Source organism: Gymnogyps californianus, unplaced genomic scaffold (assembly GCF_018139145.2).
Source record: "Gymnogyps californianus isolate 813 unplaced genomic scaffold, ASM1813914v2 HiC_scaffold_32, whole genome shotgun sequence".
Classification (NCBI taxonomy): domain Eukaryota; kingdom Metazoa; phylum Chordata; class Aves; order Accipitriformes; family Cathartidae; genus Gymnogyps; species Gymnogyps californianus.
In genome coordinates this window covers 1,819,616-1,834,611 of record NW_026114202.1, presented here as the reverse complement: position 1 = coordinate 1,834,611, position 14,996 = coordinate 1,819,616, and the positions used below count along the sequence as shown (strand labels likewise).

The 14,996-nt window shown below is 49.1% G+C and overlaps 1 long non-coding RNA gene across 1 annotated transcript; it reads left to right on the top strand.

Annotated features, from left to right (window-relative positions):
- Positions 1–374: 374 nt before the first annotated feature.
- LOC127028382 (uncharacterized) lies at positions 375–13,820 on the top strand. The gene is made up of 3 exons (XR_007767999.1): positions 375–447; positions 1,939–2,047; positions 13,690–13,820. It is a non-coding gene; the product is annotated as an uncharacterized LOC127028382 (long non-coding RNA).
- Positions 13,821–14,996: the final 1,176 nt, after the last annotated feature.

Genomic DNA, 14,996 nt, shown 5'->3' with positions numbered 1-14,996 from the left:
TAAGCTTGAAGCTATGTTTGGCTAAGGTTAAAGTATTACAGCTTTCACTGGGTTGTGGTTTTTTTTTTTCCTTCAGTAAAATCTAGGAAGAAAGAAAACTTGAGCAAAATGGCTTATTTGACTTCATTTTTCTTGTTTTTAATATCCCTACTAGCTTTAGTTCATACATAGTGGTTTTGTTGGCTTTGATAGTAAGTAGGAGTCACACTTCTACAGTGTTGTCTAAACAGATTAAAAACCTCACTTGGGTAGACTATGACACACAGAAAGAGATAACTGATGACTCTTACGAATTTCTAGGTTCCACTGCTTCCTTACTGCGAAGTGAGAGGGAGGCCCAGGTATGTGCCGCAAGCGTTGTGTCACGAGAGCTCGGTACTAGAGAAGGAGGGGAGAGGAGGACGTCTCCTCCAGGAGGTGCTCTTGTCTAGCAGTTCTCGTGCCCAGGTGAGCCTGTGTGCAGGGGCAGAGAGAAACTTTGATTGCATTTTACTTCATGTCCTTACTGGGACTTCCTTGTTATTTACTCATGCAGTGATGGGGGGGGGGGGGGGGGGGGGGGGGGGGGGGGGGGGGGTGGAAGAAAGCTTTGTTTTCCTTCACAATAGGCTCAGATGAAAGAGTGAAGCATGCGACTGTTCCGGCTTGCTGGCCGCAGCCTTCTGGCTGAAAAGCTGGTGGGATCCATGGGTAGACGTGTGAAAAAAGTGTGTGTGTGTGTACGTACATGTGTTTAAAGGGACTGAGTAGGATCACAGAAAGGCTTTGAGGCTCTTCACATAAATGCAACTTCCAGTGTTCTGCTACATAGAAAATATTTAGGACTCCCACCAGGAGTCCTGAGAGCTCCTCTGCCTTCTCAGCTGCAGACAAATCTGCCTTCCCTGGTGGTGGTGGTTAATTTTCTTAAAGACGACTTTTAAGTCTGGGCTGATTTCGCTGTCCCTGTGGGATTGAAGGGAGAACCAATTTGTCATGTGTTTTCCTGAGGGTTCACCCCAGTGCCTGATCTCTCTTGCAGCTTATGTGTCACGTTTATCGCTTTGGTAATTAAGCACCTCATCGACATTCATTGTAATCTATGGGTAAGCTCCGCGGACTCGAGGGGTGTTGGCTTACCCGATGCTGCTAGGCAGCTCAGCCTCCCCTTTCGTTCTGCTTAGCTGCTCTTTCCTGTGCTGTGCGGCTGGTGGCACTGGAGTATCGTGCAAGCTACAGCATTGCCCCTTGGGATGTTTCTGTTAGGTTGTGTCAATATTAGTTGCTGTTTTCTTTGAACTTTGAAATATTTATAAAATAGACCTGGACTTATCTGTTCAGTGCTCAAGTGTAAAGGGGTGAATAGGGTTTCTTGCCTTTCATTTTCCTCCGGGGATTTACACACTTGCCTGTGAAAAATTTTATGAAGAGTTGCTAGGAAGGTAGACAGCTCAAAGAGTTACACACAGGAAACGTCCCCTGCACCCATCTAGAATGACCTTCCCCTTCAGAGACCCCGTTTTATGTTCCTTATACACTGAGTGATAGATCAGTATCTGCCTGGGGGATTCTTCTGGGCTGCTGCTTGTTGAAAGATTGTGGGTTGTTTTTTTTTCTTCTTTTTTCCAGCCTTTATATGCTGGCCATGTACAGACCTGCATACTGGCCCAGTGTGTATGTAACAGTATGATGACTTCTTATTTGTCTCTCAGGTCTGTACTATTAAATTGCTAATATGTCCCACTGTCTCAGAAATGGCTGAGCTCCAAAATTAGCTCTGTTTGGCTTTGGCACAGCAGTGTGTTTTGTTTCTCGTCCTTTGGATATTGCCTCAAATACAGCTCAAAATAATGTCAACACAAATCTCTCTGCAGTTCTCGGGATACTAAGGAGCTCAAAATGGAGTCAGTCCTTTAGCAGGCAGGAGGAAAAAAAAAACCTCTTTCCTTTTCTTTTCAGCTTGCTGCTTCTGCTCTCAAGGAAGCTGTCGGGAGATGAGACAGGTGGGAACCCAGCTTCGTGACACAGCGACAGAAGAGACCCTGTGGATCTCAACTGCAGTGCTTATGTAAGGCTCTGGAGAATTTTTTTTTCTTTTTTTTAAAATACTCTACTCTCTCTGCATTTTGCAATGTGCCTAAAATGTGTTCCCAGGTCTCCTGAAGGCAGGACAGAGCGAAAGTAAAGATGAGGGTTAAAACCAACACTTCCGCTCCCTATTGCTGAGAGCACTTTGCAAAGTTGGTTGGTAATTGTTCATCGTGCAGCTGGTCAAATGGAGATGCCTCTTGCTTGCGTGAGTCCTGGGGGTGGTTACCCTCGTAGAGCTCAGGGTACCTGAGTTAAGGGAAGGCGCAGAGACCTCTGTGCTGAAAGTACTGCTTGCTCATCTCCTCCATGATCCAAGGATGGGGCCAACCTGGTGATGGTTGCTGCTGCTAAAACAGGGAAGACGCAACTTCCCTGTGTATGTAGAGGGAGGGCTGTGCTCCCACTACTCAGCCGGGAGCATATGGCATCAGGCTGTGCTGATGTGTAGGTCCCGTAACTGTCCTGGCTCGCTCATTATGTACCACGTTATTTGTGTGTGTGTGTGCCTGTGCGTTGGAGGGTTGGTTAAGAGATCCTGCTTGCTCTTTCCTACCCTTACAGGAGCCTGCTAAATTCAACACCTGCACAGAGGATGTATAGCTGAGCATTTCCAAACAGACCCAAAATATTGCAGGGCACTGTGATGGGACTGTCAAACTGCTGCCCTGTTCCATTCTGGCAGCAAGCAAGGAGTTCCCATGCTCTGTGGTTTGTGATTGTTGCTGGGCTCCATCAGACCTTGCCTCAGTTTTTCCATCCACGAAATGAGCTTGATAACCGCCTACCACTGTGGAGATTTCTGATGTGGAATATTGGCTGTATGTTTGCACAGCACTTTTGAGAATGAAAAATACTGATGAGCTGAGCTGTATCATCAGCTGTGAGCTATGCCATTGTTCATAATAATCACTGCAGCCACTTCAGATATTAATTAGGTACCATACCTTCAAAGTGTTCTGACTAATTAAGTCTCACGCCACTGCTGTGTAGCAAGTCGCAGCTAACTATCCCCCTTCCTTGGATGGAAAAATCTAGGCAGAAGAGGTGAAGCACCTAGTTATGCGTAAGCTAGCATCAAAGTTGGGGCTGAGAACTTGGAGTTTCCAGTTTCTGGATGATTCTGCAGTTGCTTCCAGCCTTTGTAGGAAGTAAGATTTAGATGGAGTCAATGAGAGGTCCTTTTTTATTATTTTTTTTGTTTTTCATAAGCAAGTTAACTCTTGCTTATGCTTAGAGACAGTTTGCTGTTTCCTAGATTCTTGTGCTGGATGAGTACAAGGGATGCATTCAGTGCGGAAAAGTTTAGTGCATAAATATGGTGCTATAGCAGCAATTTTATCAGTTTAACGTTGACAGCTGCCAGAGCAAATGACTGTTGTAAGCGCCTATCTCCCTTCTGTCTGCTTCCCTTCTTATGCAGATATGTATTGACAGCCTTGCAGACGCAGTTCATCAGCATTTCTAAATGGTGACATGGTTTAAAAATGGTTTAATTCAACTTGCCCCAGAATGTGTGACCAGCCCAAGAGTGGAAGAATCAAGTTTAGGAACTGAGAGTTTGCAGCAACATGTCTGCTCCCATAAGCAGCTTCCTCTAGCTGGAAACCCAGCAACTTGTCACTACAAGCTTGTACGGCAGAAGCTGCAGATTTTCGGATTTCCTTTGCTCAGCTGAGGGCAAGTTCATTCTTGTTCTTCCTGGCACTTTGCTGCCCGTGAATTAAAGAAGAAAAGTGAGAGGTGTCAACCCATGGAAATATGGGCATCTGTTTCTGGCAGTGTAGAAACCTGAGAAAGAACAGCCACAAACCAAACACATGATGTCTTTTCTCTACCAGGTGTGAGCCAGTTCTCTTGCAAAGTTTTGATTTGTTAGGTGAGCTGGTGGTGTGAGGAAACAAGAGCCCTTTTGGCAGAGTTGGGGGAGCTTGGTGGCAAAAGCAACCACAAATCCAAGGTGTGAGTCTGAGGTTCACTCTGGACATGTGCTGAAGGCTGGTCCTGTTTGACCTTGTTGCAAATGAGGAGCGCTTGGTATGTCAGGGGAGGTCAGAGGGGAGCAAAAAGATTAGCTGTTCGCTTCCTCGTGCCCTGTTGGTTATGGAAATGGATGCGGCTTAGCCATGTACACTTAGGTTTGGTGCCTAGGCCAGAGTGGTCCCTTTGAGTCTCCAGGGCTTAGAGGTAGTCTCTCTGGACCTAGTGGAGAAGTTGATAGATAGGTGAGTGGTGCGTGGGAAGTTTGTCGTGCCATTGGGCTCCTTCTTTAGTCTTCAGGGTTTTGTTGCAGGCACCTCAGTTTTCTCGTTAGATTCACTTGTGTTAACATGGGCAGGACGTTTGGTTTCCCACAGGCCTTTGCACAAAAATCCCTTGGAGCATTATTGGCAGAAGGCTTGCCACCAATTCTCTTATCAGCTCAAGCTTGAGTTTCTTGGATTTAATTATGTGGGAGCATCCTTGTTACCTTAGAGCTGGGTCACCCACTAGGTTTGGACTCCGAAGGGGTCTTGAGTTTGAAGAAGAAAGCTTGGGGTCATGATCTGGGGTTGGGATATGCTTATAATGCTCTGACAAGAACTGAAGGTGCTCAAGACCTTTGTTCTATGTTGAGAAGTATGGGTTCCTTTCTTAGGCTTGTCACCAGCTGGCTGCGGAACTTGGGCGAGCTGCTCCTTTCCTTGGACCTGTGATCTTGCACTCTTTATTTCAGCGTAACCTGACATCTGGTGTGATAAGCTCTGGAGTGAATACGAAATGCTATGCAGACCTGATCTGTTGTGCCCAGACAATCCGAGTTCAATCAGCTGTAGATCAGGCTTATAAAATGCTTATTATCAGCTGCCTGGATTTTTATCCTAACTTGCAACAAAACTGCTCCATCCTTGGATCCTTCACAGAGTGGCTTGACTCTGAGCAGAAGGTTTTGTTTTGAGTGATAATGTTTTCAGAGTAGTAGAGCTTTCTAAACTCCTTCACTGTAGCATGGGGACCTTGCTGTGAAGCAGGGAAGGTAAGGAGAGATCTTACTCATGTTTCCATAGCAGAACACACTTTAGAAAAGTGCCTTTGTAACTGATCAAAACGCCCTTCATCTGAGCTGTATATGGTGGGCCAAAGATTAGACATGGCACTGCAGATCCTCCGCTCTGTTTCCTAATGTGGATTGCTTCATGATTCCATAATAATTAATTCTGTTTTATTGTTGCACTAGCAATTTATGCGTCTTCCATGTGAGTGACAAGAATTTAGTTAAAGCTGAGTCTGAGGGTGTTGTCTCTCCTTGGCCTTCTCAGTTCCCCTCCACCCCTGGGGTCAACCCAGAGACTCTGAAGTCTGTGAAACGCATAGAAGCTGCTGAAATGCAGCTTTGTTACCCCAGCAGCTGAAATCCAGGAGCAGTCATGCTGCAACAGGCCCGCCCTCCTGCGAGAGAACAAGCTGCAGGGTGACACATCAAAAGAGAAGGGCAGCTCCGTGGTGTTCTCTGCGGAGATCAAAAGGAAGTAAGCAGGGCAGCTCCTCTCCTGGCTGGCCCTTGAGACTGCTCATCTTTCTCTGTGTCCCTTTAATCTCAATTACCTCCTAGAAGATCACTGTTTCAAGCATGTGAGATGGTGGTGGGAAAAGCTCATCTGTGAAGTGGCTCATCTGTGAAGTGGCTAGTGTGAGGGAAGAGATCCTCGGTTGCATGTTGGAAAAGAATTCCCTTACCCTTTGTGAAGAAAGCATACAAGAGAGCGAAGGTTTTAACATACCCTTCTAATACAGACAGCATCTTCATGTTCCATCAGAGCAGGTGACACAGCGTGAGCATAAAAGGGCGCAGGGAGTTGGATGCGAGCTGCCCTGTGTGGGGTCTGGTGTCAATCTCTACCTCGAGACCATCAATCCCCTTCTGCAGCTGCAGCGCCTTGGTGGTACCAGGGCAGGAGGTCTCCTCTGGGGGCTGCCGTTGCATTACGTCAGGGATTAGACCTCGTTGCTGCCAGTGCGTGGAGGCAAGTGAATTAGCAGGGCAGTATTTGAAAGTTGTGAGGGCTTTTCAGGAATGTGTGTGGTGGCTATTATCGAGGGCTCTTGGATCTCCTGGGACTGATTTGCTCGAGTAACCGCTGCATTCTCTGGACATTCCCAGCCTGACCAGCGCTGACTCCTGTTGTCCAGGGTGGCTAAGTAGGGCAGGTGCTGAATTATGTATTGTCCTCCAGCCCCTAGAGCAGGACCTGCAGTGCATTCCTTACTGACTCAGGTAGAGTTTTAACTCCACATCTTAACCATTACTTAAACAGGTGTTGCTTAGTCTTTTCCTCAAAATACCCACAGTTGTTACTCAGGACGAATGCCTGAGAAGAGAAGTGCTTTTGGCTTGCCCTAGATCATTTCTGAGCCCACTGCAGGTCACCTCTGTGGCCAACCTTGTCCTTGGATCCGGGCAGCCACGGTGACCTGTGAAAACCCCTTTTCTACCTTGCCTCAACCAACCTGTGGGACTTTCCAAAATGGTGTGGCTTCTTTCGTAACATCTTGTACCGTGCTCAGGGCAAGCATTGCCTTCATGGAAAAGCCGTAAGATAACAGAGGTGTTGAACCTGAGAGCATGGGAATGTGTGACAAAGTATTCAGCCTTGAGTGGAAAAGATACTGTCTGAAAGGCTTGGTGAAAGGGAACAGGGATGTCACAGGAGTGGTGAGCCTTGTAGCTGCTTTGGAGAGGAGGGAGGAAGAAAAGGAGAGTAAATGTGGATGAGACTTGGGAATCAAATTAGGTATTCCTGGGGTACCTCCTGGCCTTTGTATTTATGAGCTCTTTTCTCCTGAGGATTGTACTATCGATGCTGAAAGTAGGAATCTCATCTGACCTTGAAAAACATCAGTGCAAAACTGATTTGGGGCGGGGGGGGCGGATTCCCAAGGCCGAAGAATGCATTTACCTGAGCTGTAGGTTGAAGAATAGAGTAATGCAAAGGAAAAAACAGGCCTGTGCTAGGCCTTTCTCTCCCCTGGTACAAGTTTCCCAGGTGACTAGTTAGTGTCCCAAACACTGATCTTTGCCTTTGGGTGAGGTGGAGAGCAGAGCTGCTCTGCTTCTCCGTGTTCTCTCTTGATCTGCATTTCTAGCTGGTGCTGTCACCAGCAAATTCGCTCTGCTCTTTGCCAAGGCTGCAGGTCCTGGCTGGTAGCTGTTCCCTGCTCTGTATGTATGTGTCTGCGTTTTTTCCGAAGACCAGCTTCAGCTGGTTTATGTGAAGTGCTGACTTCAGGCATTGTGCAGAGCATGACTCAGAAGGGTAGAGGTTTAGGGGAGAGGGAAGAAAGTCTTTTTAAGGAGTTGTAAGCTCTAAACTACAGTGAACAGTATTGGTAGAGGTGGCCTGGTTCTCTTCCAGGTTCAAAAGGAAGAGTATTAAGGATTTACAAAGAGCTGGCACAACTGCAAGGCAAGAGAATGCTTTAATGAGTGTGTAAGTGCTCGTAAAGCCACTAGTAAACCTGATAATGTTGTGTATGTGCAGGTATGTATGTAGAGACAGGGAGGAGAGGAGGCACGTACCAAGAAGGTACCTGGAGGTTTCCAGAGGGCCTAATGTTCCATGTAGAAGTACATTGATGACGGTCACAGTTGTCATCAGTGGAGCAACTGGTTCATGCAGAACCTGGTTCCTTTCAACTCCCGGCTCTGATTTCAGGGTCCAGGGCGGGTGGGCCCACTGAGTCCATCAGTTGCTATTGCAGCACCTCGTGTAACATCATCTAAGGGTAGTCTTAGAGACTTTGACTCTTAAAGAGTAGAGAAGCACAAAGGGGCCATCAGATCTCTTAGAGGGAGGTCATGGAGGGTGGCTCACCCTGGTTCCTCTCTCTGTGATATGTCTATGGATATCATGTAACAGAAATACAAATCTGGTTGTGATAAGACGGGAGAACGGCCCATTTTCCCCCATCACAGGAACTGCTTTGCATGTGCACCTGCTGTGGGGCAGAGGCACCTGCACTGTGGTTGCACGATGGCAAAACAGGAACTGGGGGGCAGTGAAGATGGGAAAGAGCAGGTTGGTCTGGGCCTGAGGGGCTGGGGGAAAGGAAAGGGGCGGTAGATGAGCCTGAATATAATGCAGAAGTTGGGCATCTCCACATATGAGAGAACACGCCCCCCCACTTCCCTTACATTGGCATTTCTTTGACAAGACGTCAGGGCAGGCACTTGTCAGGCAGCTTGCTGATGTGGAAGCTTTGAAGGCCGCAAGATTTGCCTTCTGCGCAAAACCCGGCGAAAGTAGGTTGGAGCCGTCTGCCCTGGTTGCAGGCAGTTCCCTCCCCACGGCAATGGACGCCGTAAGATCAGAGCTCAGCAAATGCACAAAGGGAAGCGCCAGGCGGGGCCGACAGCCTGCTCCCTGCTGCAAACAATGCTGACAAAGCCCTCTGGGGCTGGGTGGCCCAGCCTCTGAATTCTCCTTTCCCAGCGAGGCGGAAAAAGAAGCCTGAGCTGGCTGCGTCTCCTGAAGTTCCCCAGCCCAAGGGCCGTCTGCCTGCCCCCATCACTCTCCTAACTTCAGAGCAGTATTTGCATGGACTGGGGGACACGAATGTGTATGCCGGGAGGCTACTTCTACCCCAGCATACCTAGCTAAATCTGTTGTTGTCCTTTTAGGAGTACCAAAGTCACTCCTGGCCTTTCTGTCCTTCCCTGGCATGGTTCATGGAGTGTAACTGGGCACTGTTACTAACTCTAATATGTTCCTGTGAATTCAGGAAAGCTCTCGCCAGTGTCTGAGAACTGAAAGGAGCTCTGCGTTGTAGGGCTGCTTCAGGCATCTTCACCAGGGGTTGTATCAATGCAAGGTTCGTGGCTCAACAGCTGAGCTCCGGATCTGAACACCCGCTGAATTTTGCAGGTTTTTGGATTCAGGTGGAACGGCTGGGACAGTGCATTAGAGGAATAAAGGCCAGTTGTGAAATGTAGATCCACATCTGAAACTGGATTCAGATCTCACTGCAGACTAAACAAATGTGATTCTGCAAGGCTTCTTAGATGGTAAACACTGAGAAGAGGGGCAGCCATGTACATATGCATTAGACGTGTCTGTTCTGCTTTGCAAGAAGCAGCTGTTTGTTGTGAAAATGTAGAAAGAATTTGAATTTTTTCTTACAGGGTAGGATTTAACTGAAGAATAAGGGAATGTTATCAGCCTTGGTTCCAACCTCACCTGCAGCAAATGTGAAGCAAAGAAAATAAGGGGGGTAATGTGAATTGGAGCTGAGCTACTGCACTAAGACAAAGATCTGCTTTAGTAAAGTTAGTGATGTACACAGGATTAGCTTAACCTATCGGGAATGTAATGCTAAATATATCTGGTTAGGCAGCACAAATTCTGTATCTGTTAGGGGTTTTTTTTGGTGAGGGGGAATGTTTTTGTCGCTTCTGCTTAGCAGCTGGAGGTGCAAAGGGCGCTTGATGCTGCCGAAGGAAATTCACTCCAGGCTAATTAGAGGCCTTTCTGCCCCTCCTTCATCTCGAACCAACAGCCAGGACCTGCCCCAAGCATTCCCCTTTTCTTGCTGCCAGGCCAAGTCTCTCCTCAGACTTCCAGTTAAGTGGTGGCATTGCTTAGACTTGAGCTTCACAGCCCGTGCAGACAAGCAGTGGGGTTCAGAGATGCTTTCACACACATCTGCACACGTAGATGTGTTTGTGCACCCATGAACAGATGCAGATGTAGCCTTGGATGCTGCATTCACATGCACAGATTGTGCCTGGGCCCGGTAGCTGTGCATATTCACTCTGGTCTGTGCAGTGTTTGCTCCCTGCAGTCTGTTTTCTCTTAAATTATGCTATCTTAATTGCTCTCTTCTTGATGTTATTGAGAAACAAGAGCACATAGACAGCATTAGAAGGTGAGCATGGAGGGAGCTGGGTGGGATCTGTAAGTGATCCAAGACTCCATGTCAAAACATCCCCACCCCATTCCTTGCATGGCTGGGATGGTTTGCAAAAAGCTCAGACTTCTCAGTAAATTGCAGAGAAATTGGCACAAAAGTAACTCTCCAAGGGGCCCAGTCCGGCTCCCATAAAATCCACGGGGAGTCTAGTCTTGCTATACTGCTGTAGCCAATGCTCACTGAAATTTTGCCTATTCCACTTAGGTTTAGGCTGGCAGAGAAGGGACAGATGCCCGTGCTTGTTATTAGCAGCACAAATCAGGAGCAAGGTGATGGTGTGGTGTTGAGAACAGTCAGGCTGAAGTTAGTCTTAATTTGCCAGCTCTGCTGCTTGTGGACAGCAGCATCCTCAATACAGTTGCAGGCTGGTCCCAACAGCTCTCTCCTCTTAGAGCTGTCAAGTACTGGCTTCAGGTACAAACCTAGGGTTAATCTTGGAGTTGGAGCTATGATGATAGCAGGGTTTTAGGAGGCTCAGGAGCAACGTAAGTCTTTCTGTGCTGATGCTGCCTCTTCCTTGTGCAGCTGGAGGACCTGGATGGACAAGCACAGCCAGGCTGCTATGAGTTGTTTCCTTTGCTTGAGTGAAGAACTGGGGGTCTTTCCTGGTCAGGGTGGCAATAGGATTGGAACAGATCAGCCTGCTTTAGGAAGGAGAGATTGAAATGCTGACCCTTCCCAGAACCAAGTGGTGAATAGGAGGTGCAGCCAAGAGGCAATTTCCAGTTGTGTGCCAGGTTTTTAACCAGTGCAGAGGGCTGGAGCGTTGCTGCAGTCAAGGGCTGGTTTATAAATTCAAAGATGTGACCATGAGTTGCTTCTTACTCCACTTAAGGTCTAATCAAGGACTGAGAAGCTTCCAGCAAGGTGGAAGTTCATGTTTCTGGGTTACAGTCAGGCATTTTGTATTGAAATTCAATCCTGCCAACCACTGAATCCTCTACCTTGGTCCAGCTGGGATCCCCCAGGACCTTGCAAAGTCAGGGGCTTTTCTCTGGATCCACTTGTCGTTGTTGCCCTAGATAACGTGTGTTGTGTAATCTGCAGAGCACACTCCAGATATGTACGTGGGCGAATCCTCCAGGGAGAACTGAATTCAGCGCTCAGGTCAGAACATGTCCTGTAGGTGTTTGTTACCGTGAGTATGAGCTGGCTGTCCGGGAAGCTGCCAGCAGAGCCTGTATGGATGGAGTCCTTCTGTTTCATCCAGAGACTCCACACCACTTTGGTGCGCTCAGGACTAGGTTGGAGAAAGCACTGACATGGATGCTGAACAGCAATCCATTTGTGGGAGCAAAGGGCTTGTCTGATGCTAGCTCGGGTCTGGCTCTTGAGAGGGGTAAACATGTTGCACGCTGCTAAGTTTCAGGTTTCCCCCTGGGCAAATCCAAGGCTAAATGAACTTCAGGATTTTTTTTTTAGTGCTTTGTGGTCCACTGCTTTAAAAGAAAAATACATTTGGAGTTGTTACCCCTTTGTAAGTCTTTTGGGGTTGCAGTTTTTGAGTGTCTTCTGTTGTTGGTAGGCTAGAGCTTTAATTTGAACTAGGAGAACAACTGTTCTTCAATGTTGCCCTGGCTTCAGGAACTGGGACTTAAAACAGTGTCACCCACTGGGAGAGCTGGCACTGGGGGGATAAACTGGTGCAGTGTCACTGACTTCAGTCAAGTTACACAGGCTTCTATCCAGTGAAGTGCTAAGGGAATGCTGGATTTACACCTTGTTGAGGTCAGTGGGACAGGCAGGTGTAAATCTAGAGTGGATCTGCAGCTATGGATCTGAATTGGTGTTATCTTACTCCTTGTCTTGTATTTCTGACGCCTGCAAACGATACAAAAGGCTCCAAATCAGTATTCTTATGTTGGTAGTGGTGTCTTTCAGCCCTGCTGCACTTATCCTGCACAAAGGAGCTGACAGATCACTTTGGCTACACGATAAGGCTCTGGAAGAGTTGGAAACCAAGCCCCAGATGTTTTATATTCCCTTTTTTAAGTGTGACCTTTTTTCCTGTGTGTGTGTTGGTGGGGCAGCTCAAAGGGGCCAATGTTTGTTGGGTGGCAGAGATTGCTGGCCAGGGAAGGTCTTGGTGTTACACTGGATTATCGCCAGCCTGAGAAATGTTGGAGACAAAGGAGATTTTGCGACTCTTGGAGTTGATCTCAGTGCCATAGAGGCGGGTAGAGCTGGGTACGTGGGCGCTAGGGAGCTGGGAAATTTGCGGGCCGGGTTTGCTAATGCTAAAAAATAGCCAGGCCCATTTCCATGAGCAGAAGTTGGGCCCCGATGGCACCAGCCCCCCTTTGCACGAGGAGGCTGGATGCTGGGTGACTCTAGCGGAGGAGTCCTTTGCGCAGAGGGGCTGCCTTGTCCTGCAGGATTCCCTTGCAGGGCTACAGACAGCCTGCCCTGACCCTCTCCCCGGCGTTCCCAGACCTGTTTGCTTTTTGCGTCAGAGCCCCCGCTGCCCGCCCCACGGTGAGTCACGGCTGGGATTCCTCAGCTCTGAAGTGGTTCCTTCTCTTTTTCTTTCTCCCCCTCCTCCCCAGGTGCTGAGCTTTTTTTCCAAAGCCTTGAATTGAAGGGTGTGTCTATGAAATCTCGAAAACGCACGCAGGCCCCAGCAGGAATGGGTGAGCACTGTTCCCATTATGTTATGAATACCTGGCCGATTGCCACAAGGATCCTGCCAGGCTGAGCAGCCAATCTCAAGCACCTAGACCTGCTGAGCTCTGGGGTTTTGCTCCTCTCGCTAAGTCACTGCTTTGCAGAGATGGACAGTTTTAATCTCCTCTCAGCAACAGCCATGTTTTTGTACTCGCTTGGCCTGCTGCGATATCCCAGTTCCCACGGTTAGCAGCTTCCCAGGGTGCTATGCCGGTAGGGGTGGAGAGTTGAGCAGGCAGCTCCGGCAGCTGGACTGCCCATCCTTGTGTGTGACTCATCTCGTCCAACCTGCAATCTCAAATATTTTCTGTTGCCCTGCCCTACACACTGGGCACTGCCCCAGCTCACCCAGGCCCCTCCATGGATCTCAACTTGATGTGCTGCATCAGGTTTGGAGGCTGCCTGGTGTATTTGTGCATTGGAGAGATCTGTCGGGCTAGGAGGGAGCATAGCTGGGCAGTTGGGGCCTGAACCATCTCCATTTCCCAAGGGTGGACATGTGCCATGTGTTGGGCTTCTTCCACCTCTGCAAATGCACCACAAGTGCTTGGTTGTTCCTGGCAAGGATGTTAAGGGCTACGTGTTAAGTAGCTGTGCTTAAAGCTAGCAGAGAGGATGCAGAAGCTGAGACTTCAGCATGACCTCTCAGGTAGACAACAAACTCTGAACCCCAGTTACAAGCTCTGGTTGCTAATGTCTACGAAGGCCTAAGGGAGCAGCTCTTCTGCGCTAGCAGTGCCTGCTAGCAAGGTTAAGCCAGCAGTGAACGTCTGCAGTCCATGCCGTGATGCACTGTCAGGCTGCACAGTTGAAAGCTGTCTCAGACTCAGCTAGCATCTGTGCAGAGTGAAGATGATGGGTGTGAGGTTGTAAATGGTCTCTGGACCATACTGAGCTTGGAGCATATCAAACCTGGTGCAGACAGACCCTGATCTGAGCTGCAAAGTCTCAGTCCTGGTCGCTAGTGGTAACTTGACCTGACCTTCTTTCTGTTTTCCTTTGTTTGCTCAGCAAAATGGACACTAGCTCATGCACATCTATCCGTGGCATCATGACTGCACTCTGGACAGGCTGGCCTTTCCAAGCTTCGATGAACTTTCCACTCTGGAAGGAGGAACGTCCCCGTCTCTGCTGAGACCTGATGGAGGTTAGCATGGGCCACAATCCACACACCCCTCCTGCCAGGCAGGGACAGTCTTGTTCATGTCCCCATCTGGATGGGGAGCTGCTGCTTTTCCCAGTGCCCCTTTGCTTCTTGCCCTGGACTCCCAGAGACTCCCACTGCCACTGGGTGATGTTGCTGTGTAGCATAAATGGCATGTGTGTAGAGGGGAGAGCAGGTCAGGAGGTGCTGGGAAATATTGTTCTGACTCGTGCCTTCCAGGGAACGAAACGTTGCCCTCCCACACACACTGCTCCCCACCCTTTTTGCCCGCACGCTGGGGCTCTGTCCTCCTGGAGGGCTGTGCAGGATTAAATGTGGGCAAACATCAAATGGCCAACCTTATTGCCATTTTGTTTCAGGTGAGGCTTCCTCCAGGCCTGTGACGGCCTTGTGGATACGCAGGAATTTGGGCTGGGTGGGGAGTGTGTTGAGGCAGCAGCTGCTGCCGCTGCCTCGCTGCGTGTGCGAGTCCCTGGCATGCCTGGAGGCGGAGGTGTGGGACCTGTTGGCACTCCCACCCCGTAAGCCCAAGGGCAGCGAGCTGACACAACTCTCCTGGAATCTGTCCCGCTCTAACCAAGATTGTTGGCAGGCGGGTACCGAATCTTGGCAGCACAACAAGGGAACGCTGGTTTCTCTGAAATTCTTGGGCTCGTTTGGTCAGGGTGCTGGCATGCGGAGTCATGGCAGAGTTGGCGTGTGTATTGCTGTGGCAGAGGCAGGCGGTGAGGCCTGGAGACAGGACTGTGGGGCTGGGGGCTGGCTGGGCTGGCAGCTCAGGGTCTCTCCTGTGTCCCTCCTGGCTGGTACCAGCTTGCGTCTATTTTTTTTTTTTTTTTTTTTTATACTAGTCTGGGGGCACCAAGTAATGGGCCAACCTTCTCCTTCATTCCTCCTCTCACCTTGGGCTGAGGCAGTGAGATGTGGGACCAGGACCAGGAGCCACTGGGCTAGAAGGCTGCCAGCCCTGTCGCGCACTGGGTTTGGTACTGCTGGGAGTCCCAGCCGTGACAGGGCGATGCATGGAGTCCCCCCGTGATCCAGTTCCCCTGAACCAAAGCCAGGCTGAGGACATCTCAAAGGTGAAGCTCCCTTAGCAGGTCTGTGCAGGCTCCTGTCTCCCAGGCACTGTCTGGGAGGTAGAGACCCCAGG